At 40.7% G+C, this 22,446-nt stretch overlaps 1 protein-coding gene across 2 annotated transcripts in view; it reads left to right on the top strand.

Annotated features, from left to right (window-relative positions):
• The window catches only part of bcas3 (BCAS3 microtubule associated cell migration factor), a 207,224-nt gene that overhangs the window by 152,637 nt on the left and 32,141 nt on the right, over nt 1-22,446 (top strand). The gene's annotated exons all lie outside the window — the stretch shown is intronic.

Below are 22,446 nucleotides of genomic sequence, written 5' to 3'. Positions count from 1 at the left end.
GTTTTTCTTCTTTTTGTTATAATTTGTTTTTTAACAGCGTTCCAAACCAAAAAGCATAACTGACCTCACATTACAGCGTAGCTGGGACTGTGGAAAGGTTTTTATTGAAAGAGAAATATTGTTCACCAGAGCTGTCCATCAAACAAATTGGAACTTATCAAAGCAAAACTCGATCATTTTTAAAACTCCTCTTTGCCTGATGAATCTGTAATATTTTGTGATTAACACGATTTAAAATGAAAACCGTTTTGAAAACTTTTGCCTGTACTGAGAAATCAGAAACCTTGTATGTGAAACTCTTATAACTGAAGTCTCAGAGCTTTCAATAAGCATTTATGTGAAACCCATATTTACCTCACTGTACTGTTCACTTTTTCACATTCACAGGCATACGAATTTGTGCCAGATGTCACTGTGTTTTTAACGTAGTCTGTGTAGCTTCAAGTAAACACAAAATGCCTCTGGTTGTGCATGAATGCAGCTAAACTATAGGGAGAAACAAATGTGAAAATCTGTCTCTTCAGATTAGAGTGTAATCATTGTAGTTTTGTTTATATGTGCATTGCCTTCTTAAGGGCTTTCAACACTGAACAAAATGATACCTAAATCTCTGTGGAACTGCTTACGTTTTAAATAGGACTCGAACTGAGTGCTTTATTAAAGACAGGTGCAATTGCAGGGTGAAGCGTTTAAGCCTGGTGATAAAACACACATGAACATGCCAGTGACATACATGTGTGGTGTGATACATGTGTCCAGGTTGAGTGATTGATAGCTAGACCTTTTCTGGTTGGATTAGTTTTAGATTCTTGAAATAAAATTATTTCTAACATTTTCAGTAATCATATAGAAATCAAAAAGCTACAGCTTTTAGCAATTTAAAAAAAAAAAAATAACCAGTAAATCATTCAATTAAAGTATAATCAGTTTAAAACAGGGGTCATTATAACTTGACTGATGGAAATCTATGTAAAAGATAGAGTATGATATGTAAGACATATCATAAAAAAAAAAATCATCATATATCATATAAAAAATATATGGTGTCCTTGTGTATGTGTACATGCTTGGGTTTTTATTATAGGTCTAAACAGCTTTTCCGTTTTTTTTTTCCCCTCTTAGTCCAGGGAAATGATTCTAAACCCTTTTTTGGGATAATTGCCTGTATATCACTGATGCAGTAGATGACGTTTACACTGGAATGCTGCTTTAGGATTATTTAGTTAAATGCAGCCTTTAACACAACATTTTGTTGGTAAGCTTGCTGTTATGTCATTCTTTCTTCTTTTCCTCTCAGAGCACCTAGTCTATATTCAGAAGGTACATGCCAGGTAGTATGAAGTCAACAGGAGTCTGTAAATGTTATCACATGTTCAGTGCTGATGTACAAGTTCATATTTGTTTGTTCCTCCTCTAGAAAAAGAAAAAAAAAGTAAACTGTGGGCTATCATTTCATATACCTCATGATTTGTGTGTTTATTTATTTGAGGACAGTTTGGAGAGGGATTAGTTACATGTGAGTATGAAGTGTGGATGAGAAGGACTCTGTGTGTGTGTGTGTGTGTGTGTGTGTGTGTGTGTGTGTGTGTGTGTGTGTGTGTGTGGTTGTGTGCTTACTTGGGTACACTTCCATGTGTTCGTGCTTGCTTGTGTTTCTGGGAGCTGGGCCCAGTCCTCAGCGAGAGACTGTGATGTGTGTGCGGAAGAGTGAGGGATAAAAGGAGACGAGTAGGGGTCCCCACGCACATGCACACACACACACACACACACACACACGCACGCACTCAAACACACATACCACCCCCTCGCCAACCCAGCGTCCAGACAGCATGTGTGTCTGCCCCCTTCCCAACAGCTCGGCAACCAAACCGCCTTGACCTCGTCACCTTTCAACTTTACTTGAACTTCAGAGGAGAGGTTGTAGAGACGTGTGCAGGACAGGAAACTTTGTACTTTGTGACAGTTGTCTTTTCTATTAAGAACAAAAGTTTTATCAAATAAAATAAAATTATATGTCTAAAAAATATTTTATAGTTTTATAGTTACAATCTGAGTTCCCTCAGGAACGTATTAAGTGGTAGACTGCAAGTTTGTTTAGTGTCTGCCTTGCACTTTGAGTGCATTTTTTAAACTTGAAACACAATAATGCCAGGGGTATATAAAAAAAAAATAAAATTAGAGTTAGTACAGTGTCACTGTGGCTACACGCTCCGTATCGGTAATAAGATTTGTTGTGCGCATTCATGATAAAGCGAAACAATCCACGGTGCCAGCGTTAGCCGCTAACCAGGAAGTGACTAGCAGCTAACGCTAGTGCTATGGATGCTTTAGCATTTTATCTCCAGCTTCCACATATCAAGGGAGTGAATGAATGAAGGATGGAGGGAATGCAGACATTTGTTTAAGTGTGCTGAAATAATTAGAACAGTTAAGTAGATCATCTCTTTAGAAAATGTAATATTAAATGTAAAGCACACACAAACACACACACACACACACACACACACACACACACACACACACAGCTTTAGAGTGGACATTCATATCCACACACTAACCAAATAGAGTCTAACAAATGCAAACTATTTAATTATATTTTTCTATTTATATAATTGTATTTAATCAATTTAATAATTACTCAATTCAATCAATATAATAAAAAAGTGTGCTAAATTAATATAATGTATTCTATTTTATTTTTATGAAATATAAAATATTATTTTATATATTATTTACCCAAGGAGGCATTTTATTATAAAATTTATTTAAAAAGGTAAACTGTTTATGTTGTGAAATATCAATAATAATAAACTGCATTAATAAATAAATATAATGACAAGAAATGTTATGTTTTGCATTTCTTTTCCCTAACCGTACCGAAATGTAACCGAACCGTGACTTAAAACCAAGTGTACCGTTACACGCCTAATATATATCTTTTGGGGTTTTTTGCAGCATTAAATCGTTAGTAATCAAGCCATTCCATTTTACATACTCGTGTTTGAGTGAAGCTATGACCCCTGGAGTCTGGGAGAATAAGAGAGATCCTTCATGCTAATATAAAAGAGAAGATTCTTTTCATGCAGTAAAGAGTTATTGAAATTCACTGCATTGTATTTAAGGTATTTATTGTGCATACAGTGAGCACATTTGTGAAAAGGTATTGCATTAATGTTCAAATGTATAAGCATGGTTTTAGAGTTTATTATTTGTGTGTGTGTGTGTGTGTGTGTGTGTGTGTGTGTGTGTGTGTGTGTGTGTGTGTGTGTGTGTGTGTGTGAGTGAGTGTGAAAAAAAGAGAGAGAGAGTGTGAGGGAGGCTGGTCAGTCAGGCGTAAGTGTTATGAGGTGGCAGGCTAGGTGCATTATTCTTGGATTGGAGGTCTGTAAGGCGCTAGAGCTGTTTTCTTCCTCTTGTACCATTAACAGACTGTACTGCACTCTTGCCTTGGGCATCGCTACCAGGAAACTATGCTCTTATCATTAACTACTATACATAAGAGGTAGAAAGAGAAAGAGCATGTGTATTTCCATTTCCAGAAAGTGCTCTACAGAATGATATGGTCAGGAATTCATATAGCAGAACTCAATCTCTCTCTCTCTCTCTCTCTCTCTCTCTCTCTCTCTCTCTCTCTCTCTCAGCAGAACTGTCAACCTTTATGTCTTATTTCTCTCTCCATAAAAAATGCCAAATGTACCACAAATCACTAAAATAGAGCATTAAAAGTTGTGTATATGCAGGGTTTTATGTTAACCACCAGGCATACGAGGGGGAAAAATGCTGTCTGTTTTAGTTAAGATATAGACACTTAGACACTATGTGCACTATGTGAACTGCTGTATGTAACATCTGTTTTAATGCTACCTGTATAAGGAGTAAAATGAGTTCTCTGGAGATTGTGGGGTGGTGGCTTCATTTCCTGTGTAATACTGGTAACACTGGTCAGTGACAATAGCTGTAATGGAGACACATTATTGATTTACCTCTTTCCAAGATATTTTATTTTATGGTAGGAGGCAGAATAATAGGCAATTGATCACTTTTCAAACAGATTTTGGGAGAGCCTATCACATGCTGTCCTGCTGAAAAACAAGTCATTTTGTTCAGAATTATACTTGTCGGAGTCGAGATTATGAGCAATCATAGGCTTTCTAGCTTCACCCATAGCTACATATTGAAGATACACAGACAAACTATTAATTAGATAAACTTGTTATTTAAAAGTATATCTAATTCAGCACAAGCTGTTGATTATAGTATGACAAATGTGGGATATCTATTAAAATATTGAGATATCTATAAGCTAATGTATAACATAAAGAATATTATAAACCAGGGGTGTTCGATATTGGCAAAAAATAATATCTCAGTATTAAAAATTTGAATATATTTTGCTGAGTGTGCTATTCTGCTGATACATTAAGGATTACCTTGGACCGCTGACTCCTAAAATGGTTTGATATTCTTTATATTCTATGTGGTGTTCAGTTCACAGCAGTGAAGAGAGATTAATCTTTTCCAAGTTTAAATAGATTTTTTTTTTTTACCTTTCATGGCCATTATTTTCCTTATATATCCATTTTTTCTGAAAGTGTGCATCATCTTTTGAGTCAGATTCTTAGTTTTATTATTCTAATTGACATTTTTTAAAAGATATTTTGGCTGTTACCAGGCAAATTAAATCAGTATTTTATAACATCATAATATAATATGAATATAATATCATATACATTTTATAATATATTTTAATAGCTGATTTTGGGAGAAAAAATGGCACCTATCCTGTGATATTGATTAACTATATGAAATTACATAAATGTACATATTTTCAGACCCCATATCTTGAATTTTGTGACCATTCCACATGCATTTTGATAGACTAAATCATGCAGGTAATGAGCGCACTCTAAATGTGCAAGAGTTTAATCTATTAGACCTCATCAATGTTTGCCTGCGCTCTGAAGGTGTGTTTTGTTTGGGTTTTGCGATATACGCAAATAATGTCAAATCGCGTATCGTTAAAACAGCAAATACGATATTATTATAACAAATCCATTGACAAATCCAATGGGGATTTTTTTTTAAATAATGTTTTAAGATTTCCAGTAGAGTGAGAGACCAAAGAAACCTTAAAGCTGATATATGGAACTCCAAAAGTGTGTATAGGAGTAGATCCCAATAGGCTAAGACAGACCACACCTCATTTCTCATCAGGACACATAAGCATTAACCTGTCTCCCTCCATCTGTCCATGTTCCTGTGTGTGTGCACACAGTGTGTACTTTTTCACGGAAATAACTATGGCCTTCCTGGTAGTGGCGCGTCGGAGTCTGGGAGAGGTGTCCAGATTAAGCTGGATCAGTAGCCTTTTCTAAGCTCTTAGCAGCAGTAGAATCAGGTTGGGTGATACCAAAGAATTCAACGCAGCAGATTATTCCTCTGAGTAATATTGTCAGGAAAAGTCCCAGAGCGAAATGTGAGCTGCAAAGGGGAACTTCAAACACAGCAGCTGTTGAGCATGGCAGGTCAGCCGACGGTCATGAGCTGGCGTGAATGCTTGGGTCTCATCAGCACACTTTCACCCTCTTATAACCTCATAACCCTGTCCATGTATTTACCATTCTCTCCATCATCAACATGGAGAACCAATCTTTTTTTAGACCCGAGGAGCTGGGGTAAATCGACGGAGGGAGATGAAGACATCAGCAGGGGCAGGCGGAGAAGTGGTGAAAGGTGGGCAGCACTTGTTTTGGCATGTGGCTCTGAGAGCTTGCCGTGTCTTTGGGGAGAGCTGTGTGTCAGCATATGCTGGGGTGGTTCTGAGTTTGGAGGTCAGGGGTTGCCCGTGACACAGGGGCCACCTGTAGACACTGCGTGTGTGGGCCAACAATGCTTTTTGCCAGGGAAGTTGAAGCTCTGATTTACCTTTCTGATCTGATTGCTGAGGGAACCAGACATGATGGTCACACAGGGGGAGCTAGATTTTTCAGATTTAGCAAATACAGTGTGTGTGTGTGTGTGTGTGTGTGTGTGTGTGTGTGTGTGTGTAAAGATAGGGAAGAGCTGCTGAACTGGACACCATGGTGGTAACCTTATCCTTCCCTGCTCCTCCCACAGGCCTCTCCTAAATCAGAGCTTATGCTGCAGGCGGCTGCGTAGCCCCAGGCACTGTGCACTCTCTGCCTCATCCGCTATTAGCACAGTGACAAAGTGTGTGTGTTTGTGACAGAGACAGTATAACCTCCTCGGTGGAAATCTTGGCCCCTTTGCCCCGGCATCTCCTCCTCTGAATTCTCCACGGTGGATGACATTCATAGCTGTAGGCAGCTTGGCCTACTGCGTAGTGGTTACACAGAGATGCCATTTTTTTTACACACACTGAGATTAAGAGCTTGGAATGTTACATTTGATTAAAATCTTTTTTTTTTTTTTTTTTTTTTTTTTTTTTGGTGAGAGCTTTAGCTTGTGTAGGTAATCTGCAAAAGGGTGACAAGAATATGCAAAAACTAAATATTAAAACAGCTGGGCAAGAAGCTATCAGATGTCCTTCGAAAGCTAGTCTGCGCAAAACATTACCAAGGCCTGGGGACGCATCGAGACGTTTAGAGGGCAAACTTTTTTCTCTCTGTCTGCTTTGGAGTCTTCTCGCTCTTTCATGTCCATCCAGAGAGTTGGCCTGTCCACTCTTCTTATCCATCCACCATCTGGGCTTCTCTATCTTTCCTCTTTTGCTTTTGCACTCCAGTTGAATATAGGAAGCTGTTGGGAGGAAAACAGAGCACAATATCTTCACTTACATTCCAAACAATTATCTGTGTGACTGAGATGGGACACTGTTCCCTTTTGTTCCCTCTTTGATTTACTACAACCATGCCTTAGCACAAGTGTGTGTTCTGGAAGACTTGATATTAAATTATAAATATATTGTGCTGATGCGTGCTTGACCTGAAGCCCAGTAGACTTTTAAATGCGGCTAATGAGACTTGTTTCACTTAAATCTAAGATCTATTTCGACCTTGCAAATCTGTCTGTGGTCACTGTTTTTTATCTGGGTGACTTTCTGGCTAGACTCTAAGACAGAAGTTCGAGAAGATTACACATTCTCATTGTTTCCCCCCACAAAAGCTTATTGTAAAAGTATTTGATGGATTGGAAAGGAGATTCAGGCCCAGATCAAGCGCCCTCACTTTTCTCCCAACTAGAGGCCAGCTGGCTGTTACCTTAGTTTACAATTAAGGCTCACCTACTTAATCCCTCACAGAAGGATTGAATTTGTGTGACAAATCCTGGGGTCACAGTGCAGCAGGATGTGTGAAGTGCTGTTTCTCACTGGCTCCTCAAAGACTGCCAGACATAAGCTTTTTTTCTTGACTCCTGGGTAATTGGATTCACAGCCTCTGTCTTTTCTTTCTTTTCAAATTAAAATCCTCATCCTTGTGCTTACTCAGGTAGAATGCAACATTTAGGCTCATGCTCTGATGGATTAGAAGTGACTGCCTTAATGAGAATATGAGACTGAACTTGTGCCCCGTTGGTCATCTGGTTTTAGGGTCAGTCTGTTCACCAATCTGACTGTGGTAGCAGGGGGTGCTGTCCATTCAAAAGCCCCCACATCAGAGCTGAGTGTGTTTGGACAAGTTGGCAGTTCTGGACACTTATGACTTCGCTGGTATTATATCAGACAAGTCCTCATGTCCTTGAGGCTGCAAAGAGTGGGAAGTCTGCCTGCCCGCCGCATCAGCATGACTATCTGCATTTGTATTTACACAGTGGTTCATGGCATTTGGCAGCAAACCATATGCTCTGGTGTGTGTGGGTGTGTGTGTGTGTGTGTGTATGTATATACACACCGGACCTGAACCCAATCGAGATGGTTTAGGGGTGAGCTGGACCGCAGAGTGAAGGCAAAAGGGCCAACAAGTGCCAAGCATCTCTCGGGGAACTCCTTCAAGACTGTTGGAAGACCATTTCAGGTGACTACCTCTTGAAGCTCATCAAGAGAATGCCAAGAGTGTGCAAAGCAGTAATCAAAGCAAAAGGTGGCTACTTTGAAGAACCTAGAATATGACATTTTTCAGTTGTTTCACACTTTTTTGGTTTTTTTTGTTATAATTCCATATATAATTCCACGTGTTAATTCATAGTTTTAATGCCTTCAGTTTGAATCTACAATTTTCATAGTCATGAAAATAAAGAAAACTCTTTGAATGAGAAGGTGTGTCCAAACTTTTGGTCTGTATATATATATATATACATTTTTTTATTTTTTATTTTCTCTGACCTCCCTGTCATGGAGAGGAATAAATCCTTCTGATAGGATTTAAGGTCTGGGCTGCAGTTATGGTGGTAGTCACATGTCACACTATTTGACGACCAAGGACAAACTGTAAAACATTGTTTTACAGGTGTATTCTTTGTTATGTAATGCTGTGCTAATAACAGAGGCAACAAAAGCTAATTTGGCCTCATAACTCTACGTATCTTTCAGTAGAAAATAATTTTTCTTTCTTTATCCCTTCCCTATGAATTGCCTTTGCTTTTCAGAGCTGTCCTCCTCTGCTTTTCAGCTCGTGGATGTGTGGACCACCTAACCAGCTCCATTTGCTCAGATTTATTTAGAGGGGTTTAACCTGGCAGCCTCTGTAAAACAGACATCCTTTAAAGGCTGCCGAGGCACGTTGCTCCCCTTAAAAGCCAGGCCTGTACTGGTGCATCAGAAAACAAGAGCCGAACACTGATAGCCAGCGCCATTAGACACAGCCTCATAAAGAAGCCTTGGCTTTAGAGGCACTCTGAAGATAATTGTGCAATTAGCAAGGAAGATTGTAGAGTGCTTTGATCAGGCAGCAGCATGCAACTCATCAAGATATCATAGCACAGTTTCCAGCACAGGCAGATGGACACACACACACACACAGACACACACACTCTGCTTTAGAGTGGACATTCGTATCCATGTTGTGTGCTTATTTCAGTGGGGGGGAAGGGGTCAAAAAGAGTACTTAGAGCCCAGCAATAATAAAAATTGCTTCTTTCATCTGCTGCTTTCAGAGTCATATTACTAAGCAATAATACAACTTTGTTTAGAGTTTATGTCACTGATGAGTGCCAACTGCTCTACAAACTAGTCATTCACACAGAGAGTTTTTTTTTTCCAATAAAGAGAAAGTGTCAAGAAAATTCTGTAGAGTTTAAAATACTGAGACTGTGATATCCAGAAGTAGCTTTGAAGGAGTAGATAGGTTTGTCCATCCAGATCTACTTGCGAAGGAAGGAAAGTCGGAATGACTGTTATGAAAAGTCAGTGTATATAGGAAATAGCACTTAGCAGGGTCTATGTGTATGAGTGCCAGGCCAGGAAGCGGAGCTCACATCCAAAAACACCACCCTCTCATTTTCTCTGGCCATGTGGACCATAGGGAGCAGTATGACTTCAGGGATGCTGGAATGGCCAGTTTGGTAATTCTCTCACCTCCCTGGCTTTTCACATAACCCAGGCCTCAGATGGGAGGAGAGGATGCATGCAGCGCTGGGTGCAGAGATCACTGAGAATGTCCAAAATAGCACAGGGTAAATATGACAGCATGGGAACCAAATATGAGTCCTGGCCCCTCCCAACGTCACATTTAGCCTCGTCTTGTTGGGGTTAGGACATGCCATTGCTCACAATGAGAGATGAATGCCCCACTGAACAAATAACACCCGGTCTTAGTCTTCTCTGTCCATTCAGCGATGCCCACCGTGTCGCCTCTACTCGAATAAACTCTATAGTGTGATGAGCAAGAGGTCGATAAAGTTAATTTGAGTCAGGTAGACTTAATTGCACAAGTAATCAACCAAATAATTCAGCTGTAAAATTTGAATGTTATCTGGAACAGTATCTTTCAAATCTAAGTGTTTTGGTATACTGCTGTTCTTGATGTAAATCACATGCAGAATTCCTCATTTCTTCAGCAGTTAAACTTTAAAAGTTTAAAAACAAATTTTATTTTATGGATCTTGGCAAATCCATCTAACATGTGAAGTCTCATTGTTGGTATATCTGTTGTCTCAAAATGTAACCTCATCCATGTGTTTTACGTTTTGGTGTCTGCTGATTCTCCATATGGTTCCTTCACGCTGCCATTATGTACACAATGCAGCTTTGAAGCTGTCAGAATTTGAACTGCAGGGCCAGAGGAACACACTACACTTAAGAGAAACCTCGACAGCTGCTCCTAGGCCTTGGTGAAAAATGCTCAGGGTGTTGTCAGTTCCATTGGAGAGTCACTCAGATGTGGTAGCTGTATACTTCGCACTCGTTCTCAATTTGCTTTGATGCCCTGGCATTTGTTTTCATGGGCATGTTGTGAAGACACTTTTAGTGAGGAATAGTGGTGCAACGAATCACAAAATTCACGATTCAGATCACTGTACGGTTTATGAGTCACGGATCGGGTCATTTTTTGGATCAGCAAAAAAAAGGCAGGAGACAAATATAATTTGCTTTCCATTTATTACTTATAAAAGTTGCAGCAAGAAAATGCTCCCATATATGCTCCCATATATATTTTAATGATGTGGAAGGCTTTTTAAGTTGATTAACATGTCTTGTTCACGTGATCACGTAACTATGTATTGACTGCTTAGTTATGAAATTACTTAAAAAGCAATATCAGCAGGAAATCTTTTGTCTATCGCACAAAAAAAACATGATTAATCCTCAAAAAACGAGCAACTAATCCGCGGGTCACACGCTTGCCGAGCCGTTAGTACGGATCACGGATCGACTGCGATCTGTTGCACCCCTAGTGAAGACACAGTTTTCTAACAGCAGTTGTGTCACTGTGGGAACAATTGTTTGGTCAAACAAACATCCCAGTAATACACAGAAGCACAAGTCTGTGTGTTCACTCTACATGGCTGTATCGAAACTGATTAAACACCTTAATTCAATCACCTTACCGTTTCTGGCACCTCGACGGCTCGCTTGTAGTTCCACAACCAGATTGTATTTTTTGTGTGTGGCAGCCCATCACAAGCCATCACTGGAGAGATGTGTGATGAAAAGCCTAGAGTGACACACTCACCACATACACATAGAGATACAGCCAACTGCCAAAGTGTGTCAGTTCTGATGCCTCTTTTGATTAAAAAAGCATGGAACTCAGCATGACCTTATTTACATCTTTCATCTCTTCAGTGCAGGTCAGCTCACTACAGTGGCTCTCACTGTCTGACCAGAACACACCTCCTTGGACACACATTCAGTGCCCACACAACACTACATTGTGGCTGAGCTGCCTCTGCCATGAATGCAGCCATTATTTATGAAACGAAAGCACTTGTGACACCTTGGTTAGTCACTGAGGCGGTATACAAGAGGTGTCTTCACTGCTCTTCTCACATGAACACCCTCTGATGCCACACTGACTGCATCATTGCTTGCCCCCATTCTCAGGGTGTCGTACTGCGTAATTATATTCACACACTCACCACTAGCACGGGGCGGGGGCATCGTGCACATCAGCACATACCTTAACAAAGGCCTCTGGACATGGTGCCTCATTAATTTGATTTGCTAAGAGCGGTGATGCTGCAGGCACGCTGCTACCGATGGGTTTGAAAGAGATGAGCCTGCATTTCACAGCCTCTTATTCTCTCGTTCCAAGCAAAGAGGCCAACACACAGGCTGTCAGAGCTTAGCATCTAATCACATCATCTGAGTATGACTACTTGATCCTATAATGCTGTGCGTCTGAAAGTCTCAAGACTTCATCTCAGAGCTTGGGAACAGGCAATCCAAGCCATAGTAGGCTGCAATCTGTCTTGATGGAGAAGGGCACAGGCCTGGGAACCGCTATCAATGTGGTCCAGGACAGCCATTATAGTATGAAGGGGTGGGAAAGAAAGACTCAATGTTCTGCCAGGCTGCCATCCCATGGGACTTTTAGACACTGTTACACTCAGTAGTGGCCGGATCTCTTCCTGCCATAAGGGTCAGGCTCTCTCTGCAACTTCCCACCAACCCAGCAGGGCCTTACACACAGCAGCAGGTTAAAATTAGGCTCCTTGGCCTAAGTCTCCCTGCTTTCACTCTCCCAAAAATCCCGTGCTGCCTTGAGAACCAGAAAGCACGGCAAAGCAGGCGATTTTCACACAGTAACTCTTCCCTTCCTGAGATACTATTCATTTCTCTTACCCCCCTCCCATTACAGAGTGGAGGATGAGAGGGCTTTTGGGGAGCAGAGCTCAGCACTGAACTCTACGTGAACTTCCCTGCCGCTCACCGACTCTCACTTTATTATGTCGCCAATTTCATTTTAAAAAGCTGAATCACACGCCGATCCCCCGCCGAAAACAATTAAAACGCAGCAGGAGCCACCTGCAGGAGATTTCTCCCCTGTCCTCTGCTCAGACAACCAGATGCAAAAAGAGACAACCTGAGGGTTATAACAATGTTTATTCTCTCTTTTTTTTGTCTTCCCTGATCACGCTATCTTCTGTTAGTCATACAAAATGGTTTACAGGTACGCTGGTCGCAGCTTACCAGAAACGGCTGGCTAACTAGGGATAATATAAAAAAAAAAAACCTTCTAAACTCCTGTTGAATGCATGTTATGTAGAAGAGAACTGTTCTGTACTGATGCTATGCAAGGCTTGAGCTAGACCACAGTTTTGGTGTCTCATAACAACACTTACCTCTGCCCGAGAAAGAGGAGCTTCTGCAGGAGCTCCGAGCCGTTAATCCAAACAAGTGCAGTCACTAATGCACGCACATGCGCCCAAATAAAGTGAGTGCTTGGCCACAAGTGCGGAGGCCTGGCATAAGTGCTATTGACTCAGGGCGGCTCAGGCCGCTGCCGAGCTTCCAGTAAAAAGGTGTGTGGAGGATCGATGGGTGTGAGGCCTGCCTGCACGTACATGTTTAGACGCGTCTGAGGAGCTAATGGCTGCCAAAGCTTGGACACACTAGCCTAATGGAGATTGATGGCTCCAGACCTCGTTAGAGCAAGCCCAATAGGCTAGTGTTAATGTAGCACTGCCTGTGTGAAGCTGCCCTGGTTTCAAGACACACTGCAGGACTGGACCCATGAAAGTTTATTAATGAGTCTGTATTTATCAACAGGCTTATGGTAAAGCCATAACTGTAACTAATTTAATGCTAAATGATATTATTTACTAAAGTATTGTGTGTTTCCTCTACATAACTGTCTTGGACTGTGTTCGTGCCAGATGAGGCTTAGAGAGCTGGACTCCAGAGCATGCGAATGACGCTAAGTGTATTAAGATGTCTGTGTATCTTCTGATGAATGAAGAATGAGGCATGCCATATCAGCAAGTGTCAAAGCCAGCAGAAAAACAAGCAGACAGCACACCCTTCTCACATTCATCAAGCTACATTTCACAGTCTCCTCAAGAAGGATGACCAGAGCCGGCTGTCAGCGGGCAATTTGTGTCTCCTCTGCCCTCTCCCACATGGGAGTGACAATTATTAACACTGTGAAATGGTGTTTTCGGTATCTTTTCTTGAGTTACCCTTGTAATATGAAATAGATAATAGATAAGGTTTTGATCATTCTTAAAGCTCTGCATAATTAGCATAATTACATTACACTGTGTGCATATGTGTTTGTGCATAAGAGTATGGCTGTGTTGTTGATGCAATCATTTCTCTGGTGCAGTGCTGGAGGGCAGGGGGCTCTGTGTGTGTGTGTGTGTGTGTGTGTGTGTGTGTGTGTGTGTGTGTGTGTGTGTGAAGCTGATCTGAGCAATGTGTCCTGGGCTGGTGCTGGGCTGTGAGGAGGACGCCAGGCTGTCTCCAGGCTTGGAGGCCCTCCCCAAAAGAGGAAGAGCGCTTCATAAATCAGACCAGATTAGAGGGGCCGCTGGGCCGTGCTCCGCACGCTGCACTGCTTAATGTCAGAGCCCAACCAATGGCTTAAACATCTCTCTCTCCTCTCTCTCTCACACACACACTGACTTGCCTTACTTCCTCTTTTTCACGCTCTTCATCTATTCTTGTCTGTCCGTTTTGCACTCCTAAACTTTACCCATCCCCTGTTCTTCACCGTTTTACATGAGCATATAATAAAACTAGAAGAAAATGTTTTAAGGATAAGAGAAAGAGAGAACAAATCTAACAAGCAAAAGGATGAGACTTACAAAGTAGCTGTTCTGTTACATGGCTGAGACAAATCAGAGCCTGCAAAGAGACAGATAGCAGTTCTGCTCACACTCACACTGGCTGAACAAAGGAGCCTGCATGTCATTTCTGCTCTCGTGGAAAAACATTGTCACAACACACACTCTCAAATGCTCTCTCTCGCTTGCACTTTCTATCACACACGCATTAGTGCTCGGCCGGCCTCTGTTTTCGTCTCACACGCAGTTCCCTCACGTTCATGCTCTCCATCAAGCTAAAAGATTTTCAAGGTCATAATGAAAAGCACAAGTGTCAGGTCTTGTGCATGCTTTGTAATTAGCTATTGTGGTTTCTTTCCCTTGAACCACTACAGGGAAGAATTTTTTTTTGCCTGATGATCATACATTTGTTTTAAAAATGAGAACATCCGTTTTATTTTGTGGTGTCCAGTAACCAAGCTGAGCGAATCTGCTCTGTGCATGTTATGTAATAGACTAACAACTGAAATGCTTGAAGCCAGAGTGCCCTGTCACAGTTCCGGATATCGTCATTGTAAGATGTTCTGGACATGAGCTCATTTTTATCTGCAAATTAGTCATGTGTTTTTGCCGCTTTAAACAAGAGAGTGTGCTGTGGCGTGATTTGCATGTGAAATGCGTTTTATAGAGTCAAATCCAAACATAAGGGCAGGGATCAGAACAGATCAGAGGGAAAATGTTATGGGAATCCTTTGTGCAACTGAAACACTTTTACTGCGATTTTGTATTCAATTTGACTGAGAATTAGAAAGAAATTCGGTTTCTGTCGTAGTCCTCAGTCATAAGAAGAGAGAATGTTCTTTTTTTGCATTGGGTCATGAGGATCGCTGCTCCACATAATTTTCCAGCAATCTAAAACTCTTGACATAAAGTAATGGTTTTCATGTTATTCTTTCCTATTTTGGGTACGAAAACCAGATGGTATTATAGTGCTGGCTCTCTAGCGTTTTCGCTCCATATTTTATTTGTAATTGTATTTTGACAACTTTTTCCTTCACAATCCAATTATAGTTTCCAATCCTGTCATAATTATAGCTCATATTGTAATAAAAAAGTGCTTCGCATCTTTGACAGAAAACCAGAGGAAATGTGAATGTGAATGCAGGCCAAGACAAGCACCAGGAGCGGTAACCTCATGTCTCTGCTGTCAGATACTTGTCGGCCATTATACACAGCCAAAGCTTTTTTTTTTTCCTTCTTCTTCTTTTTTTTTGTGCAGTCTGCGTGTTCTGCTGAGTGAAGCCTCTGTCTCTCTCACATGCTTTCCTTCTTGACTGCTTGAGCTTGTAGTGATTGTGGTGTAGTTATCACAATATACTCTCTGAAGGGCCATGGGAACAGCACATAGAGAAAAGTCACAAAGTAGAGAATCATTGAAATATTCAGTCCTAACACCCTCCCACTCTTTATTTGGTCACAGGGAAAGTATCGATCCTCATCTTCCCAAAGTTATTTATAATTGAAGATAAACAAGGAATGCGCATATGCCTGGGAGATGAGTGAACTGGGGGAGCTTTGATTGGCTGTTTTTTCTTTTCTTCTCTTTTTTTTTTAAAGTCTTAAAGGAAGTTCTGAAAGGGGAGGGAGTTTCATTAGTAGACAAGAAAAAACGCAACAAGCTTGACACCAGCCTGCGTAACGTGGGAATGGCTGTGTTTGCATCAAGAACGTAACGCATCCTATTATTATCCCGGTCTGTGTGACAACTCTGACCAGAGCTGCCCTTACACACACTGAGCTGTCTGAGGAAAACAGAACTTCGGCTGTCCATATACACACACCAAGGCCAGGCCATTCCCAAAACCTACAGCCTTTATGGGAAAAGTTAAATATAGCCTTTTGACAGCCAAGGAATACAGAATAATCAGTGTAGCTGTCTCATTTTAGCATGGTCTGGCTAATCCGTGGAAGCAATTTCAGCCACTTGGTTGAAGGTGAAGAGGAAACATTGGCATCAGTGTTGGTTCAGTTCTGGGAATTTGATGCCAGATTTGATTAGTCAGATACATTAATCACCTTCTTCAAACATTTTTTTTTAAACATCCTCTCCAATGTCCAAAACACATTCTATACCAATGTACACAGATCATCTTCGAACAGTTCAAGAATAAAGTTCAAATGTCTATTCTAAATTTCTATTCTAAAAAACTGTGAATAAATGCGTGACGGTGTGTGTTTGGTTCCCTGCAATGGACTGGCATCCAATCCATAGTGTAGTCCAGCCTCTGTTGAAAACTAATTGGATTATAACTTTTGACTGAGGACATGTTCAAATGCTTGGTGATCCCATGATACTGTAAGGTTAACAGGAGCTCTCAGTGGCTGTCAACGGGACTTCTACTTCTAATCGTTAACTTTCTCAAGCGTAGAACTAATCTTCTCTGTTACTTTTCTTTCGTCAGCAGTCAAAGCGAATGACTTTGTTCAGAGCTCCATGTGTAAGTTGGTAGAAGCTCTGACGATATATGCCATTTTTGGGTGCTTTGACACACAGGTAGCTTGCTGTTATCACCTGTAAGCCAGGTTTAGTGGCACTGACTCTCGTGCTGCATGAACTAAAACCATCACCATGTGTAGAATTACGACAATTAGCCCAGTGATTTGTGTGGGAAAGAGGCCCAGGGCAGTAGACCACCCAAAAACTACCCCTGGCGTGAGAGCTTAGCATTTCTTGGCCAAGTTGTAATTTAGTAATACGTGTTTTCTCTCAATGTATAAACATATTAGGCTTTTTATTTCCTACATCGCTATGCATTTCTGGCTGTAACATTTTCAAGAGAAATGGGGAACGTTTGTACAGCAAATGTTTCAGTGTACCAAAGACACACAGCTCTTGTTCTTTGCTTTGTATGACTGAAGTCAAGATGCTTCTGGATTTAGTAAACAGATGACATAAAACAGGCAGAACATTTGAGCTGTTCAGAGGAGAAAAGCACCAAGGAGAGGGGAGCCAGGCAAGGAGTCCCAACTAGACGATTCCTCTATCTTACTCCTATATATCTGACACGTCATCAGTTCACACTGTTTCCTAAACCTTGCTGCTGCAGTTTGTTTGCACAAAGTCCATGAATGGAGTTTCCATTGGATCTTTGTACTTTAGGAATCTCTTTCACTCAGCTCTATGTCAAGCTCTAAGATGATAATCGTCCCTTTGCAATACACCCAAATATGAGACATTACACCTCATAACCAATCTGTGTTATACTGAAGGAAGAAAGGCATACAGACCTTTGAATTGTGGCCATCATTTCTCTATTAGATGAACTGGCTCAATAACAAGTGTTATTATGAGGTTTGCTTTACTTTTTCCAGTAACCCCAAAGCAAATTATATTGGGTCTTACTTTTGGAGTTAACATTTATTTAGACAAAAAAAAAACCTGACCTTTGAATACAATTTGGTCTTTGTTTTATATTGGCCGAGCTGGACACTTGGACTGTTTCATAATGATTCTTGCATACCCTTAATGAGATCAATAAATTATGAATTTTGAAGGCGTACAATGCTATATAAAACATAGAGAATCATTACCGTGTATATTTTGGCATCTCCTTCAGTAGTTCTAGACCTGAGAGACTATCCATTCATTATTTCAGATCTGGATGTAAGGGACTGTAAAGGACTTTTACCTTCACCATCATAACTAAATCTTTCTCATCCAGCCGGCTTGTGCTCTCTAGGATTGCTAGTAACTATTTGGCTTTGAAGTCTGGCGTGGGGAATTTGTGGTATTCCGAGTTGAGGTTTGAAAAAACATCTTGTATCAGTGTTCATTGTGTCTTAAAGTATATAAACATCCCCTGAAGTAATAAGGAGTATTTAGAGGAGAATCAATAAGTGTTTCCATCGTTTTATAATGTTTCCATCTTTTACTCTTTGAGAACATAATCCACCAAATATCGACATTCATCATACGCATTCATTTTTTAAAATGTTTTTATTTTATATCTTCCCCCATTGTTCAACTACTCCATATGAGAATCCTTTGAAAAATGTCAGGGGAGTGTATCCTATGGCCTGAAAAAATGTTTTTATCTGCTTGAGTTATCGTTTTTCACTTAATGACCGCCATTATGGCCTCAGTGCAGCAGGAGTGGCATTAGAAGTTGGAGCTTTTCTTCCCCCTCCTCCTTTCTCTCATTCGTTTCTTTCGTTCTTCTCTCTCCAAGGTGTAATGCAATCTAACCATGGGAAAAGACCTGGCATGGCTGAAGCTTTAATGTGTGTAAGGCTCCTGTGTTGCTAGTGGCGTCAGTAGGGCACGGCTACAGTGAGCAAGGGCCAAGGGGAGTCAGGGGAACATGTCTGCTTCTTGTCACTCAGGGCCCGTCGTGTTCAGGAAGCAACCCAGAACAGCACAGGGCGCCAGTGACACCGTACTCTGGTGTAGACGCTGCAGGAGGAACAGTAGGAAACAAGGGGTACCTTTAGACGATTCACATTTCCTGCAGGAAATGCACAGTGATTGCAGGAGAGAGTGCAACACACAAACATCAAAGAAGCTGGAAGGAAAACTGGAAAAGAAAATAGAAAAAAAGAAAAAAGTAGAATGAGCCAAGCGAGAGCAGTGGAAAAAACAAAGGAACCATGAAAAAAGGGAAAGTAAGGAACGGGAAGACGGAGAAGAAAGGGGTCCGACATTGTGCGCCTTCACTGTATTTGTTAGTCTCAAGCAAAGCTGATGATTGATCAGCTTTAAAACCATTGTGGCATCATCAGAGGCAGTTTAAACTAATACATTTGTGCTTATTTTATATTCATGGATCTTTATTCCCTTAAACATATAACATGTAGAAATGTATATTTAATGCAGGGGTTAAAGTTAGCATGATATGCTAATGCTATTTTAATTTGAATGACTTGTTAGGCTTTTGTATTGTCTTTGTCACTGATGTTCTGGTGGGATATTGAGATACCAATCTTTTTTCGCTTTCTGATTTTAAGCGTATTACTAGTCAATCTTCATCTTATACCAGCTGCAAATTCTCATATATTATATATCAGTGGAATGAAGTGAAGCAAAAAACTTCAATCTAATGTTTGTGTTCCTCTGCTATTAATGGCCATACGCCTAGCGGTGACCCCTGACATCCCTCACAGTGAGAGCAGCAGCAGGACACTTACTATGCAAGCAAAGTGTTTTGAATCTTTTACTCACTGTAAAAACTTTGATTATATGGTTCATTGTTACACATTTTATAAGGAATCTTTAAACCTACATTGCATTGAAGTAACTAACCACCTTCTATATTTACCAATTGAATGTTTGTCTTATTTTGGCTTCTAAAACATATTTATTTCATAACTATTTTACATTCTTTCCTTCCTGATTCTTCTCTGAAAAGCCAGTATACCGCATTTTGGATATTTTCATATTCAGGATATTTATTTTGATTATCTTGCTGTACTATTGCTGTCCTTGCCAGTATCATCAGTGTCATTTTATGATGACTCTGAGAACCTACAAGTTCAAAGATCTTTCTATCTATATTTCTGATTCCAAAATTGAAAGAATTTTGTCCCACATGGTGATGTATACATATGCATTGTTCAATTACATACTATTCCTCACTATTCTCTGGAGGATTTTCAGCTTCACCCAGTGGATCAGAGCGTAAAATCGTTGGCCCATTTTCACCACATGTGTTGATAAGTAGCATTAATACCCCACTGATCTGAAGCAGCTCAGTGGAAACTCTAAATCACACGTTGTACAGGAGTCTATCGCGGCTTTAAAAAAAATAAAAATCTGGGATTTTGGTATATGGGATCAGAGCTGTTCTTTTGGGTTACATCGTGGCTGGTGACAGGTGCTCAGCCTGGCTATGGCTCACACTGACCCTGTGGGCTGGGCAGCACTGCCTGGCGCTACCCACCTAATCCCTGTCCAGCTGTTGCAGTTGTCACCCCAATCAGTGTAAAGTGTTAGAGCAGGTGGCGGCTGGTTCAGGTAGCCCTGGCACATGCCGATTTCCAGTTTCAAGAGGCAGTGACAGAGCTGTGCCCCTGAAAATTCCAGGCCAAATGTTTCCAGAGCTGTCAGCAACTATCCAACCACTCATCCATTATCTCACAGAAGCTCCAGGGCCATAGCAAAGCCTCTGCTTATCACACATACAGAGAGGCAGGAGGTGGGGCAAAGTGCACTGATACCACTGCCACTGCAGTACAAGCCAGTCCATCTCTGTCTGACCCACTGCTCACAGATTCATCAATTATAGCAGGCATGGGTGTTGTCTGTCTCTTGTGGGAATCTGTTGACTGGTGGGAACACAAGCCAGTAGAGCCATTCAGGATGTTTGTCTGGGAGTTTGAACTTTAGGGTCGATGTGGCATTGCTTATAACCTGACCTTCACCATGACCTAAAGTAAGAAAAAACTTTCCATAAAACAAATTACATATATAATTAGTACAGAAATCCTCCGATTTACCGCAGTTCGAATCTCGCGCCCCCCCAGTTTATCGTGGAATTGTATTTGCCACATAACTGATTTGTTTCGCTGATTTTCCCGGTCTCTCGCGGATAGCACGATAGACCAAACAGCTTATAAGGAATTGTTTTTATGGAGTTTTATGTTGAAATAATGACATTTATTAATAAAATTATAATTATTAATTATAAAATAAAGGAAAATGTTAAAACAGTACAGTACTGTATACATAAAATAGCATTTTTAGAGTGGCGTCTGTTTATCTCGGTTTTTCGTTTATCGCAGGCGGGTAACGTGACCACCGTGATAAAAGGGGATTACTGTATATAGTAATATTATAGTATATGATATATATATACATATATCAAGTACTGACCGCATATGTTGAGCACCATAAACATTGCATTCAGAGGTAATGTGGCATAGAGGCATGATTTTCCTCTGCTTGGTCTACAGTTTTTTTCTGCTTGCCGTAGGAATGTGTAGCAGAGACATTTTTTCACTGGAAGACAGGTTCAAGCAGAAGCTTAGGAAGAGTCACAGTCTCAGTGTTTAATATGATGTCAATTGCTGCTTTCCCATCATTTATATTATAGATACTTTCATTTGGTAGGTTTTTCTCTCTAAAATGACAAACTAAATTTGGATAGTATGCAATACATAAGTGCAGTGGATCCACTGAGGGTTAATAAACTCGCTCAAACACCCAACAGTGGTTCGCTTACACTTCTGGGATTTAAATCAACAATCGTGAGTTAAAACTCAAATCCAAAACTAATAACTCAGCTGAGCTAATTGTAATTTATCACCTGCTGTATAGTGTAACACTCAGGAGTCCATGGAGATTTTTTACACTTGATCAAAATACTAATAAATATCTTTAGCAAACAGCACACAAGTTCCACCAAGATTTGAGCTGGACTGGATTAGCCATTACACCACAGAACCATGACGAAAGAAAATGTTACACAATTGGAAGGTTGCTAGGCTATACAATACTCCCGTGTGTCTTTCAACCCTTGCATTATAGTGATTTAGGTTGAGTGTGTTTCATGTGTAGCGTTCAGATCCTTTATGTGTGTCTGTGTGTGCTAAAATAGTGGCTACGGCAGTCCATCGAGACTTGGCACTGAAGCTCTTCATCAGTATCCAGTGTCCGGAGACACTGTCAGCTCCGCTCGGTGGAAGTGTATCAGTTTGCACGAGGCTCTGTCAGTAGAGATTCGTCTCTGGTTATTGGTCTGTACAGACAACCTTTAACAACGGTGTCTAGTGCTGGAGCGAAGGGATAAGAGGCCTGCCTGCTTCAACCCGAGAGCCCCTCAGCGCTCTTTACGCTAATAACACAGCACAATATCGGACATCCGACACCCCAGATCAAACTCCATTACATTAAGGAAACATTAGACCAGAGAGTCATCCTGATGCATGCACATGTCAAGGTGGCGGACAGAGCTCCTGAGCTGTGGCCAGATTTGGACATGGAAACAAACATGAAGAACGGAACGTGTTTTCACTCAGCATTATTGATGCATTGGCAGGTCCTTCCAAAATACTAATACTGCATGAGGTGGGGAGCAGGCAGTACTCCACTGCTCCAAGTTTGATGACGTATGCGTTGATTAGAAAATGTTTTTCAAGTGTTTTTTGTTTCCTCTTTTGATCTTGGACGAGTTCATATTTTCTCTGATTATTGACTTACATTGCCCTGTCACATTGTATTGAATGGTGATTTTCTAAACTTTTCTGTACAGCCTCTTATTTTTTTTTTTTTTTTTTTTTCATATAAAGTGTCAACTTTAATGAAACAAAGAAAAACCTCCCATTTGTTGAATGATTCTTGAGAATTAT

The sequence above is a fragment of the Silurus meridionalis genome, chromosome 12, assembly GCF_014805685.1.
Source record: "Silurus meridionalis isolate SWU-2019-XX chromosome 12, ASM1480568v1, whole genome shotgun sequence".
Classification (NCBI taxonomy): domain Eukaryota; kingdom Metazoa; phylum Chordata; class Actinopteri; order Siluriformes; family Siluridae; genus Silurus; species Silurus meridionalis.
This window is presented reverse-complemented; position numbering and strand designations above follow the sequence as displayed.